Source organism: Musa acuminata, chromosome BXJ1-5 (genome assembly GCF_036884655.1).
Source record: "Musa acuminata AAA Group cultivar baxijiao chromosome BXJ1-5, Cavendish_Baxijiao_AAA, whole genome shotgun sequence".
Classification (NCBI taxonomy): Eukaryota; Viridiplantae; Streptophyta; class Magnoliopsida; order Zingiberales; family Musaceae; genus Musa; species Musa acuminata.
In genome coordinates this window covers 22664207-22684368 of record NC_088331.1, presented here as the reverse complement: position 1 = coordinate 22684368, position 20162 = coordinate 22664207, and positions in this window count along the sequence as shown.

Below are 20162 nucleotides of genomic sequence, written 5' to 3'. Positions count from 1 at the left end.
CTTGATGTTCCTTTCAAGTGGTCTTCTTGTGATGTAAGTGTCATATCCTTCCTGTTCTTTGGAAGGGGGTTCTCGAGCTCGTCATGAGCTTGACATGTCATTTCGTAGGTCATTAGAGACCCAATAAGTTCTTCAAGAGGGAATGTTTTGAGGTCCTTGGCCTCTTGAATGGCCGTAACTTTTGGATCCCAACTTTTAGGAAGAGATCTTAAGATTTTGTTTACTAGTTCAAAGTTAGAAAAATCTTTACCAAGAGCTTTGATTCCATTGATGACATCTGTGAAACGGGTGTACATGTCTCCGATGGACTCACTTGGTTTCATTCGGAAAAGTTCATAAGAGTGCACAAGGATGTTGATTTTGGATTCTTTCACTCGGCTAGTGCCTTCATGAGTGACCTCAAGAGTTCTCCAAATATCAAAAGCCAAATCACAAATTGAAACACGATTAAACTCATTTTTATCTAGTGCACAAAACAAGGCATTCATAGCCTTTGCGTTTAAGGCAAAAACCTTCTTCTCCGATTCATTCCATTCGCTCATCGGAAGAGAAGATTTTTCAAATCCGTTTTCGACAATAGTCCAAAGCTCGAAATCCATGGAAATGAGGAAGATCCTTATATGGGTCTTCCAATACGTGTAATCCGACCCATTAAACATGGGTGGACGTTGTTGAATCTCGGATTTTGATGATGAAGTCAATTGTCATTTGTTATCTAATCTATGTGTTGAGATAAGTGTGCAGGATTAACTACGATGAGAGTAAGACAAGCAGCAGGTGTTGCGCCGGAGTCAAGATCATGATCACGTTGGGAGTTCGAGAGTTCGACGGAAGTTCGGACGGTCGTCGGAGGTTCAGCGAGAACAGATCCGAGAAGTCCAGAAGCTTGCCAAGCGAAGCTCGTCGGAACTCGCCAAGTGGATCGTTGCAAAGTCCAGGAGTATGCCGGATGTCCGCAGAAGGATCACCGAGGGTTTATCGGATGATCGACGGAAGTTCGCCGGAAACTCGCCGGAAGAAGCGATTGACGCATCGGAGCATAGCTGCAGAAGTTGTCTTAGAGTTAATCGTAGTTAGCACGATGATTAAGCTTGAAAATGGGAGGTGATCCCATTAGCTTAATCTTGGGGCAATTGGGCCCCTGAAAAGATTCAAATTGGGCCGAATGGAGCGAACCATTCGGACCCTGATTGCACCAGGCGGTGCAACCGCCTGGGCTGCGGGACTGGGAGGTGCAACCGCCCCAGCCAGGCGGTGCAACCGCCCAGGCCATGTCTTCCAGCAAGACTGGGCGGTGCAACCGCCCCAGCCAAGAGGTGCTACCGTCCAGGGCTCTGTCTCCAAGCGAGACTGGGCGGTGCAACCTCCTCTATCAAGAGGTAGCACCGCCAGAGCTCAAGTTTCGAGCTCTGCCAAGAGGTGCAACCACCGAGCTCGGTCTTCGAGCTCTGGCAGAGAGGTGCAACCACCTCTGGCAGAGAGGTGCAACCACCTCTGGCAGAGAGGTGCATCAGCCTGAGCTCAGTTTCGAGCTCTGCCAGGTGATGCAACCACCGAGCTTAGACTTCGAGCTCTGCCAAGCGATGCAACCACTAAGCTCAGTCTTCGAGCTCTGGCAGAGAGGTGCAATCGCCTGAGCTCAGTCTTCGAGCTCTGCCAGGCGGTGCCACCTCTCCAATCAAGAGGTGCAACCGCCTGATCCCGGAATTCCGGGATTTGATCGTTTTGAGCTCCAAATTTGAATTGGGTTGGGGCCTATAAATACCCCACCCATTCAACACTGAATTGACAACAGATCCACACCGAATTCTTGATCTTTTCAGTGATTCTAAGAGCTCAAATTTGTGTAAAGTCCTAAAGTTCTCCTCCTTCTGTTCTTTAAGTCTTGAGTTGTAAAGAGAGGAGAGAAAGGATCTGTAAAGGTTGTCTCCTAAGCCTGTCAAAAGGAGAGAAACTGTAAAAGGGCAGTTAGCCTTCGCCCATTGAAGGAAGGCAGCTAGTTGACGTCGGTGACCTCGTCGAAGGAGGAAGCCAAAAGTGGAGTAGGTCAAGACTGACCGAACCACTCTAAATCTCTGGTTTGCTTTTACCTTGAGCACTTTATCATTACTGCAAACCTCCTACATTGCTACTGCCCTCTGCGCCTTTACGAACGAGTTTCTAAGCTCTGATCTTTCAGAATCTGCATTCAAACGTAAATCGTGTTTTCGTACGATCTTCACACTGCAGTTTACGCTTACATTCGGATTCCATTTATAACTGCAAACTGCTTTCTACGTAAAACGCTTTTCAAGGTTCAAAACTGCTTTTAGACGCAAAACTACATTTAGACGTAAAGTTACGTTTAGACGTAAAACTGCGTTTAGACGCAAAACTGCGTTTAGACGTAAAACTGCGTTTAGACGTAAAACTGCGTTTAGACGTAAAACTGCGTTTAGACGTAAAATTGCGTTTAGACGTAAAACTGCGTTTAGACGCAAAACTGCGTTTAGACGTAAAACTGCGTTTAGACGTAAAACTGCGTTTAGACGTAAAACTGCGTTTAGACGTAAAACTGCGTTTGGACGTAAAACTGAGTTTAGACGCAAACTGCGCTTAGACGCAAACTGCGCTTAGACGCAAACTGTGCTTAGCCGCAAACTGCGCTTAGACCTAAAACTGCGCTTAGACGCAAACTGCACTGTGATTCTGCTTGTATATCGAAATCGTTTTTTATCGGACGAACGCAGCTTTCGTTTTTAAATTACTGTAAGATTTCCGCTGCACTAATTCACCCCCCCCCCCCCTCTTAGTGCTCTCGATCCTAACAATTGGTATCAGAGCAAGGTTAACTCTCTAAAGGATTAAAACCCAAGAGAGATGGCTTACGCCGGAAACCAAGAGGGGCATTCTATTACACGTCCACCCATGTTCAGTGGAACGGACTACACCTACTGGAAGACCCGAATGAGGATCTTTCTTATTTCTATGGATTTTGAACTGTGGAACCTTGTTGAAAATGGATTTTCAAAGTCTTCTCTTCCAATGATCGATTGGAACGATTTGGAGAAGAAGGCTTTCGCTCTTAATGCAAAGGCTATGAATGCCTTATTTTGCGCACTTGATAAAAACGAGTTTAATCGTGTTTCAACTTGCGAAACTGCATTTGATATTTGGCACACACTTGAAGTGACCCACGAGGGCACAAGTAGAGTAAAAGAGTCAAAAATCAATCTGTTGCTGCATTCTTTTGAACTTTTCCGAATGAAACCGAGTGAAACCATTGGCGACATGTTTACCCGTTTCACGGATGTCGTCAACGGTCTAAAAGGACTCGGAAAAAGTTTTTCAGATTTCGAACTCGTAAATAAAGTACTAAGATCCCTTCCTAAAAGTTGGGATCCTAAAGTCACTGCCATTCAAGAGGCAAAAGATCTGCGCAACTTCCCTCTTGAAGAACTAATCGGGTCATTAATGACCTACGAAATGACTTGCAAAGCTCATGAAGAGCAAGAAGACATCCTTCCAAAGAACAGGAAGGATATGGCACTTAAAACTTCTGAATGCCACTTGAGAGAAAACTCAAGTGATGAGGACTGTGATGATGACTTAGCACTTTTGACAAAAAAGTTTAAGAAATTCTTCAAAAGAAACAAGTTTAAAAACGATGTGAAAAACAAACTTGAATCCAAGAAGGACCAAGTGATCTGCTACGAATGTAAAAAGCCGGGACACTACAAGAATGATTGTCCCCAAGTCAAAAGAAGAACATCAAAGAAGAAGGCTCTTCAAGCAACATGGGATGACTCGAGCGCATCTGAAGAAGAGGAGTCCAACACCGAGCAAGTTGCTCATTACGCCTTAATGGCTATCGGAGAGGAGGTAACGGATTTATTAGATGCTAATTTATCTTTCGATGAATTATCAAATGCCTTCCATGATTTATTTGATGAATGCAAAGTTATAAATAGAAAATACAAATTGCTAAAAAAGGTACATGATAGTCTTACTTGTGATTTTAATAAGTTAAAAATCGAATATCATGATAGTTTAAATTCATGTATAAAATGTCATGATCTAGAAATCTGTCAAAAAGAAAACTTGCTACTTAAGGACACCTTGAAGAAATTCGAGGTTGGTAGCAAGTCATTAAACATGATCCTTACAAACAAGGGTCATGCTCCCAAAAGAAGTGGGATTGGATTTGTGAGGAGTCCTCACCGAAATCCAACTACCTTTGTAAAAGGCCCCATCTTACATGTTAGAAGCAAATGCAACTTTTGTTGCAAGTTTGGTCACAAGACACATTATTGTCCATTCAGGAAATTGAGTCCAAACAAATTGATATGGGTTCCTAAAGGAACCATGACAAATTCTATGCAACATGATAAAAAATGTAGATCTATTTGTGAGGAACCCAAAAGCAAATGGGTACCTAAACATCATCCTTTCTTGTAGAAAACTAAACCATCGCAAGCTAGGAGCAAGAGATGGTACATTGACAGTGGATGCTCAAGGCATATGACCGGAGATTCATCCCAATTCTCTAAGCTCTCAAGCATAAACGAAGGATATGTCACCTTCGGAGACAACAACAAGGGTAAAATCATTGGCAAAGGAACCATAGGTAACAAATCCAACTTTTCTATTGAAGATGTTTTGCTAGTTGATGGTCTAAAACATAACCTCCTAAGCATTAGTCAATTATGTGATAAAGGATATATCATCAAATTTGAATCTAATGCTTGCGTCATTGAAAAACCTCACAAAAACATATCTATGATTGCTTTAAAACAAAATAACGTATACACTATTGACATCGATGATTTATGTAATGAAACATGTTTTTCTGCTTTAAATGAGAATGCTTGGATATGGCACAGAAGATTAGGTCATGCTAGCATGAAGCTAATCACTCAAATATCATCCAAAGAACTTGTAAGAGGAATTCCTCATATCAAGTTCATCAAAGATAATGTATGTGATGCCTGCCAATTAGGTAAACAAATTAAGAGTAGCTTCAAATCTAAAAATCAAGTAAGCACCTCTAGGCCCTTACAATTGATCCATATGGACTTGTTCGGACCCATCTCCACATCAAGCCTAGGAGGTAGCAAATACGCTTTCGTCATCATAGATGACTATAGCAGATACACATGGACTTACTTTTTAAAACAGAAAAGTGAATGCCTTAGATCTTTTACCAAGTTTTGCAAACTCATTCAGAATGAGAAAGGTTCTATGATTTCGTCAATTAGAAGTGATCATGGTGGTGAATTTCAAAACCATGATTTCCAAGAATTTTGTGAACTCAATGGATACAACCATAATTTCTCTACTCCTAGAAACCCTCAACAAAATGGAGTTGTAGAAAGAAAAAATCGAAATTTACAAGAAATGGCAAGAACCATGTTAAATGAACATAACCTACCCAAATATTTTTGGGCCAAAGCCGTAAATACTGCATGCTATATCTTAAATAGAGTTCTAGTGAGACCTCTACTAACCAAAACTCCCTATGAGTTATGGAACAATAAAAAACCCAACGTTTCATATTTCAAAGTCATTGGGTGTAAGTGTTTTATCTTGAATGAAAAAGACAACTTAGGAAAATTTGATGCTAAATCCGATGAAGGAATCTTTCTTGGTTATTCTACAGCTTCTAAAGCCTTTCGTATCTTTAATAAAAGAACTCTAATTATTGAAGAATCCATTCATGTTGTTTTCAATGAGACTTCTGAAATCACGAAAAATGATCTTGACGATGATGTTAATTTTGATTCTTTAAATTTAAACGAGACCCCGTCTCCAACTAGCAACTTGGATGCATCCACTTCTCAGATTTCCTTACCCAAGGATTGGAAGTATATAGATGCTCATCCTAAGGAGCTAATCTTAGGAGACACATCAAAGGGAGTTCAAACACGATCTTCTCTTAAAACCTTTTGTGCAAATACCGCCTTTCTCTCCCAAATTGAACCCAAATGCGTTGATGAAGCCATGAAAGATGATTCATGGATTATCGCAATGCAAGATGAATTAAATCAATTTGAAAGAAATGGAGTGTGGAAGCTTGTTCCTAGGCCAAATGACCATCTAGTTATTGGTACTAAATGGGTCTTCAGAAACAAGCAAAATGAAAATGGTATCGTGGTTAGAAACAAGGCTAGATTAGTGGCCAAAGGTTTCAACCAAGAAGAAGGTATCGATTACGAAGAAACCTTCGCTCCTGTGGCACGATTGGAAGCCATAAGGATGCTCCTTGCCTACGCTAGCAGTAATAATTTTAAGTTGTTTCAAATGGATGTTAAAAGCGCCTTTCTTAATGGCTTTATTTCCGAAGAAGTCTATGTTGAACAACCTCCTGGATTTGAAAATAATAGTCTCCCTAATCATGTGTTTAGATTAACTAAAGCTCTCTATGGTTTAAAACAAGCTCCTAGGGCTTGGTATGAGAGACTTAGTTCTTTTCTTATTGAAAATAATTTCATAAAAGGCAAGGTTGATACTACATTATTCATCAAGAACTTTGAAAACAATTTTCTCATTGTTCAAATTTATGTTGATGATATTATCTTTGGTTCTACAAATGAATCTCTTTGTGAATCCTTTGCGAAAACTATGAGTCATGAATTCGAAATGAGTCTAATGGGAGAGTTAACATTCTTCTTAGGCCTACAAATCAAACAACTAAGCAATGGCATCTTTATTAGTCAAACCAAATATGCTGTGAGTTTGCTAAAGAAGTTCAAAATGAATAATTCAAAAGCCATTGACACTCCTATGAGCACCTCCACTAAGTTAGAAATTGATGAGAATGGAGAAAGCTTCGATCAAAAAACCTATAGGGGTATGATAGGAAGTTTACTTTACCTCACTGCCACCAGACCAGACATCATGTTCAGTGTAGGACTTTGTGCTAGATTTCAATCAGACCCTAAGATATCTCATCTCAAAGCAGTCAAAAGAATACTCAGATATCTTAATGGAACTACCAATCTAGGATTATGGTACCCAAAATCAGAAAATTTTGAATTAACAGCTTATGCTGATGCGGACTTCGTTGGCTGTAGACTAGACAGAAAAAGCACATCAGGATCATGTCAATTTTTAGGACATGCCCTTGTATCCTGGTCATCTAAGAAACAAAACTCGGTTGCCCTATCAACAACCGAAGCTGAATACATTGCAGCAAGTGCATGCTGTGCACAAGTTGTATGGATGAAAAACACTTTAGAAGATTACAAAGTGAATCTTAAAGATATTCCCATTAAATGTGATAACACGAGTGCAATATGCTTAACTAAAAATCCTATACAACACTCAAGAACAAAACACATTGATATTAGACATCACTTTATACGAGATCATGTCACTAATCATGATGTAACCATAGAGTTTATTGATACCAAACATCAACTAGCTGATATCTTTACAAAACCCCTATGTGAAGAACAATTTGATTACATAAGAAGAGAATTAGGAATGTTGATTTGTCCGAATACTTAAACTAGTTAAAATTATTTTTCGGATGTTATTACTATTACATGCCTTGACAACGCTTGATCAAATAACATGTTGCAAATTATGTGACAAATATTTTTAACCAAATGCATGTAAGAAGTTCATTTTTCGGTTTGTATGCTAAAAATGGGATGTTCCTGTACACTCTTATGAAAACTTTTTGAAAAATGACTTTTCTCCTTCAAGCAACAAACAATAAAGAGATATTCAAAGAATTATATGTGTCATGACTTCCTTTATGTGCTTGATAATGCTATCATGCTTTTTGTTGATGACAAAGGGGGAGAAACATATGAATTGATAAACACTATGTCATAGCTGAACTGCCATAATCATGTCTATGTCATAGTTGCAAATACTTGAGTGATGCTATAAACAATGTTATAGTTATGCCATCCTTGCATCACCAAGAGATATGTGAACATGCGCTATAGTTTGCATCATGTCTTGATTTGATATTCTATATTGTGAAGAAAATGCAAACTTGCTAGAAAATCTCAAATGTGTGCATCATGTAAAAAGTCCTTCGTAGCTTTATATGATTACATGATGAATAGTTACAAACACTATCATACAAACTTGATGATGTATGTCATGCCTTGACATCATTCTTGAAGAGATACATCGTGATGGGCATCATGATGGGAGCATTGATAAGTTTAACTGATCTAACTTATCAATACGTCACTTGAATTCTTAGGTCTTGAATTCAAGGTTGACTTATCTCAACTATGGCATATAGATAGGGGGAGTTAAGGACAACTCCTTTATCAATTGATTGTCATCATCAAAAAGGGGGAGATTGTTGAATCTCGGATTTTGATGATGAAGTCAATTGTCATTTGTTATCTAATCTATATGTTGAGATAAGTGTGCAGGATTAACTACGATGAGAGTAAGACAAGCAGCAGGTGTTGCGCCGGAGTCAAGATCATGATCACGTTGGGAGTTCGAGAGTTCGACGGAAGTTCGGACGGTCGTCGGAGGTTCAGCGAGAACAGATCCGAGAAGTCCAGAAGCTTGCCAAGCGAAGCTCGTCGGAACTCGCCAAGTGGATCGTCACAAAGTCCAGGAGTATGCCGGATGTCCGCAGAAGGATCACCGAGGGTTTATCGGATGATCGACGGAAGTTCGCCGGAAACTCGCCGGAAGAAGCGATTGACGCATCGGAGCATAGCTGCAGAAGTTGTCTTAGAGTTAATCGTAGTTAGCACGATGATTAAGCTTGAAAATGGGAGGTGATCCCATTAGCTTAATCTTGGGGCAATTGGGCCCCTGAAAAGATTCAAATTGGGCCGAATGGAGCGAACCATTCGGACCCTGATTGCACCAGGCGGTGCAACCGCCTAGGACAGGCGGTGCAACCGCCTGGGCTGCGGGACTGGGAGGTGCAACCGCCCCAGCCAGGCGGTGCAACCGCCCAGGCCATGTCTTCCAGCAAGACTGGGCGGTGCAACCGCCCCAGCCAAGAGGTGCTACCGCCCAAGGCTCTGTCTCCAAGCGAGACTGGGCGGTGCAACCTCCTCTGTCAAGAGGTAGCACCGCCAGAGCTCAAGTTTCGAGCTCTACCAAGAGGTGCAACCACCGAGCTCGGTCTTCGAGCTCTGGTAGAGAGGTGCAACCTCTTTGGACAGGTGATGCATCGCCTGAGCTCGGTCTTCGAGCTCTGGCAGAGAGGTGCAACCACCTCTGGCAGAGAGGTGCATCAGCCTGAGCTCAGTTTCGAGCTCTGCCAGGTGATGCAACCACCGAGCTCAGACTTCGAGCTCTGCCAGGCGATGCAACCACTGAGCTCAGTCTTCGAGCTCTGGCAGAGAGGTGCAATCGCCTGAGCTCAGTCTTCGAGCTCTGCCAGGCGGTGCCACCTCTCCAGTCAAGAGGTGCAACCGCCTGATCCCAGAATTCCGGGATTTGATCGTTTTGAGCTCCAAATTTGAATTGGGTTGGGGCCTATAAATACCCCACCCATTCAACACTGAATTGATAACAGATCCACACCGAATTCTTGATCTTTTCAGTGATTCTAAGAGCTCAAATTTGTGTAAAGTCCTAAAGTTCTCCTCCTTCTGTTCTTTAAGTCTTGAGTTGTAAAGAGAGGAGAGAAAGGATCTGTAAAGGTTGTCTCCTAAGCCTGTCAAAAGGAGAGAAACTGTAAAAGGGCAGTTAGCCTTCGCCCATTGAAGGAAGGCAGCTAGTTGACGTCGGTGACCTCGTCGAAGGAGGAAGCCAAAAGTGGAGTAGGTCAAGACTGACCGAACCACTCTAAATCTCTGGTTTGCTTTTACCTTGAGCACTTTATCATTACTGCAAACCTCCTACATTGCTACTGCCCTCTGCGCCTTTACGAACGAGTTTCTAAGCTCTGATCTTTCAGAATCTGCATTCAAACGTAAATCGTGTTTTCGTACGATCTTCACACTGCAGTTTACGCTTACATTCGGATTCCATTTATAACTGCAAACTGCTTTCTACGTAAAACGCTTTTCAAGGTTCAAAACTGCTTTTAGACGCAAAACTACATTTAGACGTAAAGTTACGTTTAGACGTAAAACTGCGTTTAGACGCAAAACTGCGTTTAGACGTAAAACTGCGTTTAGACGTAAAACTGCGTTTAGACGTAAAACTGCGTTTAGACGTAAAATTGCGTTTAGACGTAAAACTGCGTTTAGACGTAAAACTGCATTTAGACGCAAAACTGCGTTTAGACGTAAAACTGCGTTTAGACGTAAAACTGCGTTTAGACGTAAAACTGCGTTTGGACGTAAAACTGAGTTTAGACGCAAACTACGCTTAGACGCAAACTGCGCTTAGACGCAAACTGTGCTTAGATGCAAACTGCGCTTAGACGCAAAACTGCGCTTAGACACAAACTGCACTGTGATTCTGCTTTTATATCGAAATCGTTTTTTATCGGACGAACGCAGCTTTCGTTTTTAAATTACTGTAAGATTTCCGCTGCACTAATTCACCCCCCCCCCCTCTTAGTGCTCTCGATCCTAACAGACATGTGATAGAGTGTCCCTCATGCATGCCGGAGTAAGCCATCTCATTGGGTATTAAACCAAATATGAGAGTGAGCCTTGCTCTGATACCAATTGTTAGGATCGGAGCAGCACTAAGAGGGGGGGGTGAATTAGTGCAGCGGTAAAGTGTGATAAACTTTTCATGATTTAAACACTTTTCGGAAACTTCGTACGATAAAAGCAACGTTTTTGTTTAAAATCGTTTCGATTGCGTTTTAACTTGAAAGGATAAGTAAGACAGAGACAAAGCAGTATAGCATTAAAGTGCAAATGGTTTGCAGTAATGTAAATGACACTAAGTAAATGCAAACCAGAGATCACGCTGATTTTAAAGTGGTTCGGTCAAATGACCTACATCCACTTGCGAGGCCTCTCTTCGATGAGGCTCCCACCTTCCACTAGCAAATCTCTTGAAAGGGAAGGGTGAATACCCCTCTTACAACTTTTTACAAGCGGTTCACTCTCTTACAGATTTTCAGCAAGAAAGATGGAGGTGAACACTAGCAAATTGAAAACAAGACTAGCTAAGACTTTTCTAAGGCCTTTCTCTCAAACACTTGCTGCTCAAAAAGTTGTAATCTCAGCTAAGATTTGAGGGGTATTTATAGGCCTCAAGAGGATTCAAATTTGGGCTCCAAAATTTGAATTCTCTTTGAGTTCCCGATGCTGGCGGTGCCAACGCCTGTCAGTGTCAGACACTGACAATGCTGGGCGGTGCCACCGCCCAGCTCTCGGGCGCTGGGCGGTGCCACCGCCAGACCCTTCGGTTCACTTGTTGGGCTTCAAATTTAGCCCAAACCAAGTCTAATTTTGGACCTAGTTGGCCCCTAACTAGGATATAGGATTATCTCTTAATCCTAATCCTAATTACAAGTGAACTACATAACAAAACACATCCTAAGCAAGTTTTCAATCGCGAACGTCGAGTCTTGTTCCGGCGAGCTTTCCGACAAACTTCTTCTGACGGGCTCCCAGCAAGCTCCCGAACTTGTGATGACTTTAATGAGTAGCCGAGCCTTCTCGATGATCTCCGTGAACCTCCGACGATCTCTTCGGCGAACTTCCGAAAATTTCGACAGGTTCCCGATTTCATCTTGGTTGGTTCCGGCAGCATCTCCGACGATTCTTCGGACTCTTAAACGTCCATCGAACTTGACTCCGGTATCCTTGCTTTGTGTTTTCTGGTTATCGTAGTTAATCCTGCACACTTAACTCAATAATATGGATTAGATCAATTAACACATCAATTGATTTTATCATCAAAATCTGAGATTCAACAGTACCACCATTGGTAACATTAATTACCGGTGGTACTACCGCCCAAACCACTTGGGAAATTGGGTCACCAGGTGGTGCCACCGCCGACCATGTTTTTAGTGGCTGGATGGGTTATTCAATTTGGCCCAATTTAGCCTTGTGAAGGGCCCAATTGGCCCCTAATTAAGTTAGTGAAATTATCTCCTAATTCTAACTCAATCTACTATCTAACTACAATAACTAAGATATAATCAAAGTACTCTTGTTCCGGTACGTCAATTGCTCTTCCGACGAGCTTCCGACGATCTTCCGACGAGCTTCTGGCGATCTTCCGACGAACTCTCGGTAATATTCCGGCGGACTCCTGGTAAGCTCCTAGACTTTACAATGAACTTCTTAGCGAGTTCCGACGAGCTTCTTTAGTAAGCTCTGGGACTTCTCGGTTGGTTCTAGTAGAACTTTCGACGAACGTTCGGACTTCCGACGAACTCTTGAACTCCCAACGAAGTTTCAATCTTGACTCTAGCACAACACATACTTTATATCTTATAGCTGTCATAGTTAATCTTGTATACTTTTCTCAATATGTAGATTAGATCAAACAATTTATAATTGATTTCTTTATCAAAATTCGAGATTCAATAATCTCCCCCTTTTTTATGATGACAATCAATTGATGATGGAGTTAACCTTAACTCTCCCTATCTATATGCCATACTTGAGAAAATACATTCTTGAATTCAATGCCTTTGACTTCAAGCATCAAACCGATAAGTTAAGTTCATTTAAACTTATCAACATGCATATCATGATTTACCAATTCAAAATACAATGCTATGTATTTATGAAAATGATGTCAAGGCATGACATCCATTTTCAAGTCCAATGATAATTAATCATTATTTACGAATTTTGAATTTGAATTTAAATTTTAACAAGATGATAATTCTTGATAAAATATAACAATTCATCGATCCATGGTAAGATATCAATTGTAAATAGCAAGTTGAGCTTATGATATCTTAACATAATGAAAGACATTTATCAAGTATCTATTTACACATTGTTTAATATGTCAAGTTGTCATCAATTCATCATATTTCTCTCCTTTTGTCATAATGCAAGTGTGGTAAAAATTCAAGCAAGTTTCATAATGAATGTATGCAAGCAATAAATGAAGGCAAGCAAAACTTTGCATGATAATTTTTCTTTGAATAAGCTAACATTTTTACTCAAGGGCTTTTTGGTTCTTCTTTAGTTATGCAAGTCTCTTTCTTCCCTTGTCATAAGAACAAGAAAAGGAAGAAGGTAAGGAAGGAATCCATGAAGACCTAAATTCATGAAAGGATTTTAACTATGTCAAATTCAAAACAATAAATGAGTTTCATTAACTCATGCATCAATTTTTACAAAAAGAAAGATTAAGTGTATCAAACATAAAGCAAGTCCATTACACACTCAATCAAATCCATTAGATACTAAATTAAATCATCATTCTTGCAAGTAATCATTACACACTAAAAATTCATAAAACCTCTTCTTTCACGAGAGAAGGTAGAGTTCATGAGAAAGGATAAAAAAGAGGTCCGTGAATATAATTTGTTTCTCAATAAGAATTCATAATAGTGAAATCCATGAAAGATGCACTTATCAATAAGTTCAATGGGTGAAGGGACTAAGCGTATCAAACATCATTACATGATGGAGCAAGGGTATGGAATAAACTTGATACGGCATAAATTCATGAAAGCTCTATTCATGAAATACATAAAGATAGTCCGAAATAAAATATAACAACTCATGCATTCAGACATTTTAACATGCCTATTTCTCTTCTAATAAAATTAAATTATTATTCATTTAAGGGTTTTGTAAATATATCAGCCAATTGATGCTTTGTATCAATGAATTTTAATTTTACATCATAATTATTAACATGATCTCTTATGAAATAATACCTAATGTCAATATGTTTAGTTCTAGAGTGTTGAATAAATTTTTTTGTTAAACATATTACACTTGTGTTATCACATTTATGGGAATATTCTTAAGATAAATTCTATAATCTTCTAATTTATTTTTTATCCATACAACTTGTGCATAACATACCTAATTCGCTTTCTACGAGTATGTCCCCAAAGACTCCAGAAGAAAATGCGAACATGGATATGACACCTTATGCCTCAGTAATAGGGTCTATCATGTATGTCATGATATATACTATGCCTGATATAGCACATGCTTTGAGTGTCATGAGCAGGTATCAAGCGGATCCATGCTTGGAGCCTTGGAAAGCAGTAAAGTGTATCCTTAAGTACTTGAGAATGACTAAGGATCTTTTACTAGTATATAGAGGTAATAGCCTTAAGGTTGAAGGCTACACGGACTCAAGTTTTCAGTCTGATGTCGATGATAGCAAGTCGAATTCAAGGTATGTGTACACCTTGAATGGAGAAGCAGTGTGCTGGAAGAGGTCCAAGCAAGATACTATTACTGACTCGATAACAGAGGCAGAGTACATTGCTGCATCAAATGCAGCAAAGGAGGGAGTTTGGGTGAAGAAGTTCATCAAAGATTTGGGAGTTGTGCCGAATAGCGAGGAGTTGATTTCCTTATATTGCGACAACTATGGGGTCATTACTCAAATAAGGGAACTTGGGTCTCATCAGAAGTGTTCTGAGGAGGTTCTAGCTTATCAAAGAGATCGTAACCCGAGGAGATGTAGTAGTGGAAAGAGTTCCATCCGAAGATAACATTGCAGATCCACTGACAAAGTCGTTGTCTTAAATTGTCTTTGAGCGTCACAGGGGTCTGATGGAGATCAGACACATAGGTGATTGGCTTTAGGTCAAGTGGGAGATTGCTAGTCATAGGTGCCTAGCAAGCCAATCACGTGAGTGATGGCGCATGTGACTTGATACAGAATCTTTTTGCTTATTATATTTTGGCGTATATCACTTTATAACTATTGCATATATGCATATATATATATTGTGATGCCCTTGGATTTGTGCAATGGGAATTAGATCGTGATGAGATCACAATAATGAGATTGATTCACATTAAACACATATCCTAAATAATCTCGGTCATAGGTTACTCGAGAGGGACATCATGATAACCGGACAGACTGGTGTGCTGTATACCCGTCCAAATGATGGATGTAGATGGTCTTATAGCTGCTCATGTAGGGACACTAGGGATGCAGTACAGGTGCTTATTGGAGAATGAGTTCACTGATTGATCCGCTTACGGAATGTTGGATGGTTGATGATGCCTTATTGTCAGACAACGATTCCATAGTCCTAGTAGTGTATCCGGTCCTTAGACTTGAGACACCAAGGATGTCCTGTATGAGTGCTCCACTCTTTGATACTAGACTTATAGGTTTGGTTGTCCCAAATCTAGTATAACTGGTCATTGGGAGTGGTAGTCGACCTTACGAGGGCTATTGAGTGTCAATAGAAGATCACCCACTCTCGGCATTATGAGAGGAATATCCCATGTGTTCTTGCTCAGACAAATCCTTGGCCAAGGTCATTCGGGTTGAGAGAAAAAGAGTTCTCCGGGAGAATCCGATTAGAGCGAGACTCGAGTAGAAACCATATGGGTCTGACAGCACCATGGTCGATATACGGTCTCTGGGATATTAGATGGATGAGGGACTATAGGTACATGGTAACTGAGGACAGACATGTCCAATGGATTGGATTCCCCTGTATCGTCTGGGGACTACGGCGTAGTGGCCTAGTACGTCCGTAGTCGATGAGTCGAGTGAATTATTACAGAGATAATAATTCAATGAGTTAGAAGGAGTTCTGATAGGTATGACTCACGGCCAGCTCGATATTGGGCCTAGAGGGTCACACACATATGGTAGGCATTACGATGAGTAGAGGTTCAGATATGAGATATCCGACGGAGCCATTGTCTTATTGGATGCAGATCCAATACCTACTAGGGGAGGACCCATTAGGGTTTAACAGGAGACCTCTATAAATAGGAGGGATTCAGAGCCTCATAGGCTAGAGCCTTTGATTGCCTCTCCTATTCTCCTCTCCCTCTTCACCTTAGAGCATGCTTGGAGTTTTGAGGAGCGTCGTCGCAGCCCTACTGTGTAGATCACCACTAAAGAGGAGGACGCTTGACCTCCTTCACCCTCTCCTAAAGATCTGCAAGGAAATAGGGATATACGATCTCCCTAGGTAACACAATCTACTCTATACGCAGTTTTAAGTTTCGCGGATTTTGCGCACCAATCTTAGCACAACGATGAACATCTCTTCGGGAATCGGGGATTTTGTTTTCTTGTTCTTCCGTTGCTCATGTGATGTCGCCCCCAAGATTTCCCAACAATGGCATCGCCAGTACACTGTCAATGTCAGAAACTAACAAGTGGTGGCACCGCCACTGATAAGCGGTGGCACCGCTAGCACTGGGAAACCCAAAAGCAATTCAAATTTGGAGCCCAAATTTGAATCCTCTTGGGGCCTATAAATGCCCCTCAATTCTCAACAGAGTATACAACCTTTGAGAAGTTAGAGATTGAGAAAAAGCCTTAGCAAAGTTTTTAGCAAGCCTTGTTTTCAATAGCTTAAGTGTTCACCTCCCTCTTTCTCTTTAAAAAATCTATAAGAGTGTGAACCACTTGTAAAAGGTTGTAAGAGGGGTATTTGTCCTTTCCCTTCAAAATGATTTGCTAGTGAAAGTTGCGAGCCTCATCGTAGCAGCAAGATTAAACAAACTATGCTATATGGCTGAAATTTTACAGTGTAAATTTTCAAGTAAAGTAGATTAGACGTAAAATATCAATGGTTTATATTAAGAATTTTTTGACAAAACTAAAGAGAAATCTACTGTTAGGAAGTGTCAAAGATATTATAAAAATTTTATCAAGATTTGGATAGAAAAAATATAGTAGCAAGATCAAACAAACTGTGCTATGCAGTTGGAATTCTGTAATGTATCTTTCGTCGTAGAGATAAAAACTTTACGATGAAAAGTTTATGCAGCAATATAGGAATATTTTTTTTTTTTTTTCGAATAAGATAACTAAATTGCAGCAATAGTAAGGTAGGAAATCAGAACCTGTTGCAATTCATGGGGAGATCAAAGGATGATCCATGGTGGTGGAGATGATAGCAAAATTTAGCGACAATCTTTTAAGCAATTGTGAGAATTACTTTGGGTGGCTATAGAGGGCTGATGGATGGCTATGGAAGGGTAGTGAGATGCTAAGAACACTGCTCTGATACCTAGGTGGTAGAACCCTTACAGATTCTAAACTTGGGGTTGATCTCTTTGGGAGATTGGCCTCCTTGGAACTCTATAGGAGTTCCTCCCTCCAAGTTGCTGCTCAAAAGCTGCAGAAAAGATTCATCTATTGCTTATAAAAAGAGGAGGAATACATGGCTATTTATAGGGCTTCTAAATTCTAACTCCTAATAGGACTCCTACTCAAGATTCCTAGTTATAACCAATTCATAATATGACTCCTACTCAAGACTCCTATTCATTTATAACTCATAATTCTTCTCTAAAAAATAACCTCCTAACCCTAGCCAGCCTCTTCACCTCATTAATAGGGGTCAGGTTAGGTAGGTTTTACATGAATGTCTCACTCAATTAGGACTCTCCTAGCTAGAGTCCTAACACTTGATTACTAAACTAATATATGCACATGACATAGTCATTCCACTAGATAAAGAAACTATGAAACTAGATAGATTTAATGTCATTAATAGAAACCTATTAAGAAGATTAAGATATATAATAAGAAATGATATTTAGACTTGATTACCTAGGAGAATTGATCCTCCCCCACTAGAACTAGAACTAGAAACACATATATATAAGGGAAGTCAATCTCCTCCTACTAGTCTCTTTGAGGCGGTGCCTCTAACGGAGCCAACACCCTCCTCATCTGTCAATTCGATAGTGACTCAATTGGATCGAATTGAACTATGACAAGATCAAATCTTAACTGAGATGTAGCAAATTCAACGATAACTTGACACTTTGTTTAAGCATTTAGTTTACCACCACCTGAATAGCTTGTATATTTCTCCTTTTTTTTGTTAGTGAATGAGAAAATTCAATAGTAACTCCTTATTCTTACCCTCTATGATGTACTTTTTGACGTTATGTGCTTTTCAATATTATGATATACTTCTTGATAATATTATAATACATGCAATACTCTAAGAATTAGGTACGTTAAATCTTCCGAATGTATGAATTCCTCTATATATTTTTCAGATTTCTTAATTTTTCGTAACTTGAGTTTTCTTTTTAAATCGAGATCATTTCCTTCATTCCTTCTTCTTGCAATTCACTAAAGAAGTGATTTTATTCATGGATTTTTTATCCTTCATGAAAGAAGAGTTTTTATTCATAGACTTTTGGTATACTTGATATTTTATATGATGATCATTTCCTATGAATCCTTCTTCCTTCTATTTACAAGAATAGGGATTTAATTCATGAATTTTTAGTATACACATTTTGATCTTTTATCAATAATCCTTTTTGTTTACCAAAGTAGAATCTTTTAATGAAACTTATTTTTTCATGGATTTGGTTCTTATAACTTGATTTTCTTGTGATGAATGAATTCCTTCCTTCTTCTTCTTCCTTTTTTTTTTATTTTTATAACAAAAGGAAGAAAGAAACTTGCACATCTCAAGAAGAACCAAAAAGTGCTTTCATATCTAAAGTAAAAATGCTAGCTTGCCCATTTCAAAAAGCAAAAGTAGTTGTCACTCAAAGTTTTTGCTTAACTTCTCATTCCACATATTTGCTAACTTGCATAAATTAGTGTAAAACTTACATAAATTGTTGCATAAATACATACATAAATTGTTGAATGATTCTTCTTTTTGTTGACGATAAAGGGGGAGAAACGATGAATGTTTGGAATCATGCCAAAATGATGTTGAATGTGGTATCATGAAGTGACAAATGGTTAATGTTTGGAATCATGCCAAAATGATGTTGAAGGTGGTATCATGCATAAAGTGATAAATGGTTAAACATGCTTTAGTATCATGTATGTTATGTTAAATTTGGTATCATGTATGAAGTGATAAATGATACTTTAGTATCATATATATTATGCCCAAAATGATTGAAAATTTGAATGATTTAGTATCATGAATGTTATACCCAAAATGATGTTAATTTTGGTATCACGTAGGTTATGCACAAAGTGATTTATTATGCATGAAGTGATGAAATTGTGCATGTTATACTTTGATGGCTTGAAACTATGATGATGCATAATGATATGATGATATATTACATTTGATCGAAATTATTTCACTTGAATTCGAAGGTTATGATTCCTTTTGAATTCAAGTTTGACTTCTCTCGATATTTCATATAGATATAAGGAGTTAAGGTTAACTCTGTCAACAATTAGTTATCATCATCAAAAAGGTAGAGATTGTTGAATCTAGGATTTTGATGATAAAATCAATTGGTGAATTAATGATCTAATCTATGTCGTGAGATAAATGATGCAGGACTAACTACAATTGTGAGAAAGGCAAAATGATTAAAGAATAATTGAAGTTGGGCTAGAGTCAATGATCGGGCATCGGGCCAGGTGAATCGAGGGATAGATTGAAGGATCGGACAATACAGTGAAAGCCTATTGGAAGTTCGCTGAAAGCTTACCGGGAGTTTGTCGAAGCTTGTCGGAAGATCACAAGGAGTCCGCCAGAAGTTTATCGAGAGTTTGGTTGAACAATTGATGTGTCGGACAATGTAGATTACTTATATCGTAATTTTTTTAGCCTTAACTATCATAGTTAGCACTTTAATTTGAGTTAGTTTTGGGAAAAATCCTACTAACTCAATTAACGGTCAACTGGGCCCTTAACAGGGCTAAATTAGGCCAGTTGGATGGCACATTCAGTCACTTTGAGCTATGTTAGGCGGTGGCACCGCCTAGACTTGGCGATGGTATCGCCTAAATTGGGTGGTGGTACCACCGATAGTTAATGTTGCCAAGCGGTGATACCACCATAACTCGATCTCCAAGACTTTATTAGGTGATCGTACTACCTAGACTAGGCGGTGGTACCACCTAGTATCAGTCTGTAGGTGGTGGTACCATCCAATAATGACGATGGTATCGCTAGTACCCCAGAAACCCAAGATGAGACACTTTTTTACTTCATTTTTAAAGCCACTGAGACTTATAAATATCTCACTCTTTTCTGCATAAAATAGCATGAAACTACGAGCAAAAGTCATAAGATTTTGGGGTGATAAAGTATTGAAAAAGTGTTAAGTATCCTCCTCTTCTTTAGCTTTGCGATCATTGTAAGAGAGGTGTGAGACCTGTAAAAGGTTATCTCCTAAATCTGTAAAAAG